The sequence below is a fragment of the Lygodium microphyllum genome, chromosome 21, assembly GCF_053477565.2.
Source record: "Lygodium microphyllum isolate KBCC chromosome 21, Lygodium_microphyllum_v1.1.10, whole genome shotgun sequence".
In the NCBI taxonomy this organism is placed as follows: domain Eukaryota; kingdom Viridiplantae; phylum Streptophyta; class Polypodiopsida; order Schizaeales; family Lygodiaceae; genus Lygodium; species Lygodium microphyllum.
Genome location: NC_141155.1, coordinates 32,082,166 through 32,089,696, shown reverse-complemented (window position 1 = coordinate 32,089,696; position 7,531 = coordinate 32,082,166). Strand labels below are relative to the sequence as shown.

The following is a 7,531-nucleotide window of genomic DNA, read 5'->3' as shown; positions in this document are numbered from 1 at the left end:
CAAGGACATGGATTGCACAATTATCCAATGGTAGACACTTTTATACTTTCATTTTCTCCAAATTCATTGACAAACTAAAAACTCAGAACTACTCATTAAAACTAGAACTTGAAACATGGGAAAGTACTGATTGAGCACAAATACTATCCTTTTATAAAAACAACTTCCTCAAGAACATTAACAACCTCAAAACAATGAGAAATTTTGCAAATCCATTACATTCCTCACTTGAAAAACTTCTTGTTATAATAATTATCTCTCTTCTTGAAGCCAATAGATACCATAAGCTTCACTTTTTGCACTTTTCACTACATTTCTTTCATCTTTAGGCTTTTAAGAAATCCAATGAACTACGTTAATTGGAGGTTAATTAATAGAATGTACCTCATTCTTGACTTTCAACCAACTTGTGCAAGTGTGAACATTGCTAAGAACTAAAACTTTGCTATTCAGAAAAACTATACATAGAGGTGCTAAAATTGAAGGTTTATAATAGTAGAAACTTGCTCTAACCCTTCAATTTGAGATAATCTGAAATAGTATATTGTGAACTACAAATATTTGTATCTTGAACAAATACATGCAAAGATTGTGTATTCTTTAATACAAATTGTGATACTTTAAGTGATTCTAAGGCCTCTTCATTTGAGTCCAACCAGCTACTTGCATCATCTTCTTCAAAGTTAGTTAATAGAACCAAAAGAATAATTCATAATAACATCTATATTGATACATATATGATCGTGAACTTGTCATTCGTAAAATGTCATATTCTAATTGGCTGCATAATTTATCTTCTTGATTATTTAACTCATTGTCGTTCTTGCTAATTTCTTCATTGCTTTCTTCTTGACTGAAACTAATTGGAAATTTATTGCGATGGGTTGCAAGATGTTAAAATAATATAGAAAATACCTTCAAATCACATATCCAAGTTGCACATTGTTGAACTCCTCTATTAGCAAACAAACACGATTGTTGATTTTAGTGCACTCAAGGGATCTTGGATTCTTTGACTCTTGTCCTTCCTTGCTTAAGGGATCTTGGATTCTTTGGCCCTTTAAGTGTCATGTACACCTAAGATCAAGGCATAATCATACGACATACATGTGAGAAATAGTAAGGGAAGATGGAAGAGTATGAGTGTGAGAGAAAGAAGTGAGTAGGATTAGAGCAAGTATGTGAGGGGTTGGAGGTTTGCACCTTGGATTAAGGGCCAAAAGCCAAAGGAGAAGGGTTGGAGGTTTGCAGCGGTGGTAGGTAGTGGAGATCGAGCGTGGCGTTATCCCTCCACCGTCCAGAGGGAGGGGTGACGTTGCTCCGTTCCCAGCCTCACGTGATCCCCCCTCGCTCAAGGAGCGGGCACCCCGCCCCTCCGGGCGAGTAAATACCCGGCCAACTCAGGACTTGGAGTCGGACGCCTCCTGCAGAGAGAGCCAGAACTCCTCTCTCCTGCTCAACAATGGCTCGCCGATCTGCATCCACTCCAACAGGATCTGTCCCCCCTCCGCGGGTTACAGGCGTCACACTACACCCAGGAACGAAAGAAGCGCCGCCTACCGATGTGCTACTCATAGAGAGGTGGCGTAGGCGTGCTTATCCCATGTGGGAGATCCATATAATACCATCCACCTCCTTCACTTCCAAATCGCCACACGTATTAAGAAGAATGCGATGCTATTTCTTTGAGATATGCTTGGCTTCCGACGTGCTGGTGGACCAGGCCGCCGTCTTCTCGCCGCTTAGATTGCGTCCCATCCTCCCTCTGTTTTGCTCTATATCTCTGCTCTGCCCCCTTGGTTCCCAACTTGCCTTTCGTTCGCTGCATGCACAGTAACACGATTCCCCCTCTAACTTTTGTGTTGCTTGGTTGATATTGGCTTTCCAGCTCGCTCACTCGCTCGCTCTCTCTCTCTCTCTCTCTGTATGTATGCATATTCTAATTAAGGTGAATCAATGAATAAATTCAAGATTACTTCAAAGCACTTGTATGTGTGACTATATTAGAGCATCACTTTGAGTAGATAAGCGCCTTAAAAGCCTAAAAACGTGTATCTTAGTGAAGATAAATATGGACTTTGCCCACTTCCCATACAGAGCCCTTTACTTAGAGCTTTAGGATCCCCATTTGGAGTTAGCCTACTCCAAAAGAGAGTTTTTATTAGTAGCTTGCATATAAAAAGTCCTAAGCTATATCTCGATTGTGAAAAAAAATATGTAGATACATTTGCCATGTTCTTGTGTTCTATCTTTTTCCCCATTGAACGAATGAGGCTGAGAAAGGCCAAAAGTTGTTAAAATGAGAATGTTAAATAATAATTTTCATTATGTTTTAGGTTGTCTCTTTTGGAAAGGCTAAAAAGAATTCTTTTCTTATCACTTGATCAATTGTTTTGGTAGGTCTACTTCTTTTGTTTGATCTCCTGAACAATCAAATGTTATAAAGGAGCGTAAGCTAGATGGGTGACCATTTATATTATTCTAATGTGAAGAGATGGATTCTTCATGATCTACCTCTTCCTACATTCTACGATATGTAGGCCTAGGCATAGAAGTACCTATTGGATAATTTTGACCATTTGCATGATATTTGGAAGCACTAGCATGAATAACCAGGGCCTTGTTTGGCATACCAAGACCAAAACTTATGAAATATAACACTATCAAGCATTTCCCCATAAACTAAAAACCCCTAGAAAAACATTAGATATGTAGGATTTTTGTAGCTAGTTGAGGAATTGTGTTTGCATCTTGCCTAATGCACGAGCACTCATAGGCAAGGTTAGGCACAAAATTTTCAATGCATCCATATTTTTGCATACGACATTGCTTGTATGATTGCATAGCATAGATTTAACCTTGCATTTTTTCTTGAATCATATGTGACTGAGTATAGAGTTCATTTTCATAACATATTGTTGGATAGGAAACATTGCATTGAAACAACAGCATGTATATTACTAGAGGGTTTCAAGGATTGTAAAAATTGAAACAGATTGTCTTTAGACAAATTCGAGAGGCAATGAGGAGATGGCTAATGCAATAACCTGAGATATTTTTATCACACGATTGTTTATGGGCTTTCTAGTTAGGATAAAGGCAAATAGCTAGAAAAAGTGAAGTCAGAAATGATGTAATCGAAAGTAACAAAGAGAATAAGGACTTTGTTGTAGAGAAGGATGATGCAAGTTCTCCATAATATGGGATGTCAGATGTTTTTGAGAGCATTATAACTTAGCTATGTGTTTGTAAGCTCGGGCGCCAAGAAATGGAAAAGAAGAGCAACCCTTGCCATTTTGTTGAGAAGTAGGAGGATGTGTTAATGGCTCTATCTTCTTGTGAAGGTTCACATCATCCCAAAAAGAAGCATGTTTAGGTTCGTATTTCAGGAATGTCATCTATGTTGGGTTGCAGTTTTACGATTGATGGCCATGCAAACTGGAGCAGCAATGATTAGTTAGGAAAAGACTATGGTGGTTGATGGGGATAGGCAATGTGTTTAGAGAAAGAGCTTACTTTGCAAATAGACAATGGAAACCTGGATGCCATCGCAATGTTGAAGAAGGAGATTTTTTACATCAGAGGAGCTTGCATTGACTGGAAAAATCAGAGTTTGTACTACATGTTTGAATAATACTTGACATGTGAAAGAATCTCAGGACTACAACACTAATGATGGAGTGAAGAGAGGCTGTCTTATTAATATGCATTATGGAGGCTGGTGACTGTTAGAAGATAGGCATAGGAACCCATTGTAAGCAAGGGTGTATGTGTTAGAAGACACGCATAGGAACCCACTATAAGCAAGGGAGTATAAGGGCAGATGAGTGTGAATAGCCCTAGGGGCAAGGGAAACCCTAACCCTAGCTTCGCAGAGGCTATATAAACAGCCTATGGGTCACTATCAAGTGTGGGAGAGTGTACCCAAGTTGTACTCTAAGCAACTTAGTAAGCAAGATTTTATTCTTGTACTTTGAGCTCTCTTCTCCCTCTTGTGCACACATTCCAATGCTGCAACTCTGGTTTCCAACATGGTATCAAAGCCATCTCTGATCTCCTCAACTTCCCTCAGCCTCAGCTATCACTAAGTGCACATGAGCTATCATCTCTTTCATCTTATGCTTCTTTCATCCATAGCTGCCTGCAACCTACCTCCATTGGAGGACTTGGGGAGGACAAAGGAGGCCATATCTCCCTCTGATTTCTTCTAGGGACTTCTTGCCTATCCCAGGGCAAATCAGCCTGGCACAATAAACCTCAGGATTAGTCGACATCATGGGCAGTATTGTCAAAATCTCAGAAACGGCGCAGTTTTTGACAGCGTGGCATCTTTAGGGTGGTGTGGGCAGCAAGTGGCACAATCTCAGCCACCACCATAGGGCTTCTATAGCTCCCCTAGTGGGCCATCTTCCCATAAGAGGGCTTCTAGAAATTCCACCCAGAGAGAGAGATCTTTGCCAAACCCTAATTGTGTATCTTGTGGTAGCCATAGCCAGCAAGCTCTAAGCTTGGGATTTTGTCACTTTTTTCACTCTGAGCTTCATTAACAGTGATTCTAATCACTAAGCATATTCTCTAAAGCTTATTCCAGATTTAAAAGCTCTTGGTCATGCTCAATGGACATCACTAAGTGCATCGGGAAGCCGACTTCCAATCGAGTTTCATTCAAGCATTTCACTAAGCTTGACATTAGTGTTTCTAAACACTAACCATTAATCCTATAATCATTTTCTTGCTAGGTATTCACTAAAATCTAGTGAGTTTTATTCCTCTTTGTATATTGTTGTAAGGCTATGTGTACAATTATAAACACATAGACTATCATACACTAGAAGTGTATTTCATACCGTGAGTGACTTTGTTTCAAGTACATTGGTCAATGAAATCAAAAGGATGAGTGCCATTGTACTCTCCTCGGAATCATCAGCAACAAGCATTGAGATCATAGACCAACCTTGTCCAACACAAGCTTCATCCACTAAGCCATACCACAAGGAGGAGCCTGAAGTCCAATCTAGGTTTACTTCATTAAAACCTAAAAAGACTATTAAACCTCAGAAGAACTTTGCACCTAAGAAAGGACCACCACAGTCATACTTTGAAATATTACATTTATATGATTTTCAGTCTTTCTCTTCATTGCAACTTTGATTTCAAATTGTCTAATTTGCTTCCGCATTCAGTGATTTCCACCCATGGCAGGTACTTATAAAATACAAAATGATGGAGAGAGGGTATTGGCCTCTCATTCAAGGCACTAGAGTTGTAAACTTTGCAAATTTGATTGATGTAGAGGATGACAACATGCCCAAGCCATCATAATGTTACACTTAGATGAATCCCTAATTCATCATGTTGATCAACTAAATACTGCTAAAGAAAAATGGGATGAGCTTGAAAAACTCTATGGAGCCACTGGTAAAAATACTAAAATCTTCCTTAAAATTGAATTCTTTAACTTGGAATATCGATCAGGAGAAGATTTGGGAAAATTCATCTCTCACATGAAGGGACTTATGGCACAGCTTGCCTCTGTACAAGCTCCAATACATGAAGAAGATGCTATTGCTATTCTCCTAAAAGCTGTAAAACAAGTGTTTCCTACTCTTGTAACCACTCTCACCAACATTCTAGATCCTACATTGGCAAGTACCATTCAATCCTGTTTAGATGAAGAAAAGAGGAACCACAAAGAAAGCAGCAACAGTCATGCATCTTCAACTTCCCGTGATCAAGTATTGGTACATACAGCTCTCACTAGATGTTCTTTCTATAAGAAAAAAGGACATCTTGTAAACAACTGTTGGAAGAAGTATCTCGAGAAGATGAAATGTAACAAATGCACGAAGGCAGGGCATATCACTAGTAAATGCCCCAACATTCCTGATATACCCAAAGAATTGGTTGCCAACTATGCCTCCAATCCATTTGAAGATCGACTGTTTTGACTCTTTAAATCATCTACCTAAAACAACCTTGTAAGCCTAATTTATAAAGGCATCCCAAGAAAGGGGGGGAACCTCTTACATGCTTTGTAATCCAATGCCACCCTGGCATTGAGGGGGGTGTTAGAAGACAAGCATAGGAACCCACTATAAGCAAGGGAGTATAAGGGTAGATGAGTGTGAATAGCCCTAGGGGCAGGTAGATGAGTGTGAACAGCCTATGGGTTACTATCAAGTGTGGGAGAGTGTACCCAAGTTGTACTCTAAGCAACTTAGTAAGCAAGATTTTGTTCTTGTACTTTGAGCTCTCTTCTCCCTCTTGTGCACACATTCCAATGCTACAACTCTGGTTTCCAATAGTATGAGGCCAGATGGGTGTGAATAGCCTTAGGGGCAGGGGAAACCCTAACCCTAGCTTGGCAGAGGCTATATATACAGCCTATGGGTCACTATCAAACTTGAGATAGAGTGTACCCAAGTTGTACCTTGAGCAACTTAATAAACAAGAATTTTTTATTGTACTTTGAGCCTCTTTCTCCCTCTTGTGCACACATTCCAATGTTGCAACTTGATTTTTCCCACGTGGTATCAGAACCTCCTCTTATCTCTTCAACTTCCTATACCCTCATCCTCACTAAGTGCACAAGATTGTCCATCATCTTCAACTTATCTCCTTCACCTCCATAACTAGCCTTACTTGCAAACCTTTGGGGACTTGGGGAGGACAAAGGAGGCCATATCTGCTCCTTCTTTCTTTTGGAGATCCCTTCTCCACATTAGGGTGCAGTTGCTCGTCAAGTCTACCCCCAACATTGTCCACGACTGAGCCCGATATTACGCGTTTTTCAGAACAGGCTCAATTTTCTATCAGCATGACATCCGTATGAGTGTGCACGCAGCAGCCAAGGATGCAATCCCAGCAACCACCTTGGGGCTTTGATAGCTCCTCTAGTGGGCTATCCTCATATACAAGGGTTCTTGGAAATTTTCTCTACAGAGAGAGATCTCTGACAAACCCTAAACTTGGCATTTTTCACCTTTTTCACTCTAAGCTTTATTAACAGTGATTCTAATCACTAAAGCATCTTCTGTGAAGCTTATTTGAAATCTAAAAGCTCTTGGACATGCTCGATGGACATCACTAAGTGCATTGGGAAGCCGACTTCCAACCTATTTTCATTCAAGCATTTTACTAAGCTTAACATTAGTGTTTCTAAACATTAATCATTAATCATCTAATCATTTTCTTGCTGGGTATTTACTAAATCTAGTGAGTGTTATTTTATCAGCTTCCTCTTCTTATATTGTTGTAAGGTTATGTGTACAATTATAGACACATAGACCATCATACACTAGAATTGTATTGCATATCTTGAGTGACTTTGGTTCAAATACACTAGTAAATGCAATCAAAAGGATGAGTGTCATTGTACTCTCCTCGGAATCATCAACAACAAGGATTGAGATCATAAACCGATCTTGTCCATCCACTAAGCCATACCACAAGGAGGAGCCTGAAGTCCAGTCTAGGCTTACCTCACTAAAATCTAAAAAGGCTATTAAACCTCAGAAGAAGTTTGCACATA

The 7,531-nt window shown here is 39.7% G+C and overlaps 1 non-coding gene across 1 annotated transcript; it reads right to left on the bottom strand.

Moving 5' to 3' along the window:
* Positions 1-1,266: 1,266 nt before the first annotated feature.
* Positions 1,267-1,524, bottom strand: LOC148017871 (signal recognition particle RNA). Its single transcript, XR_015687813.1, has one exon.
* Positions 1,525-7,531: the final 6,007 nt, after the last annotated feature.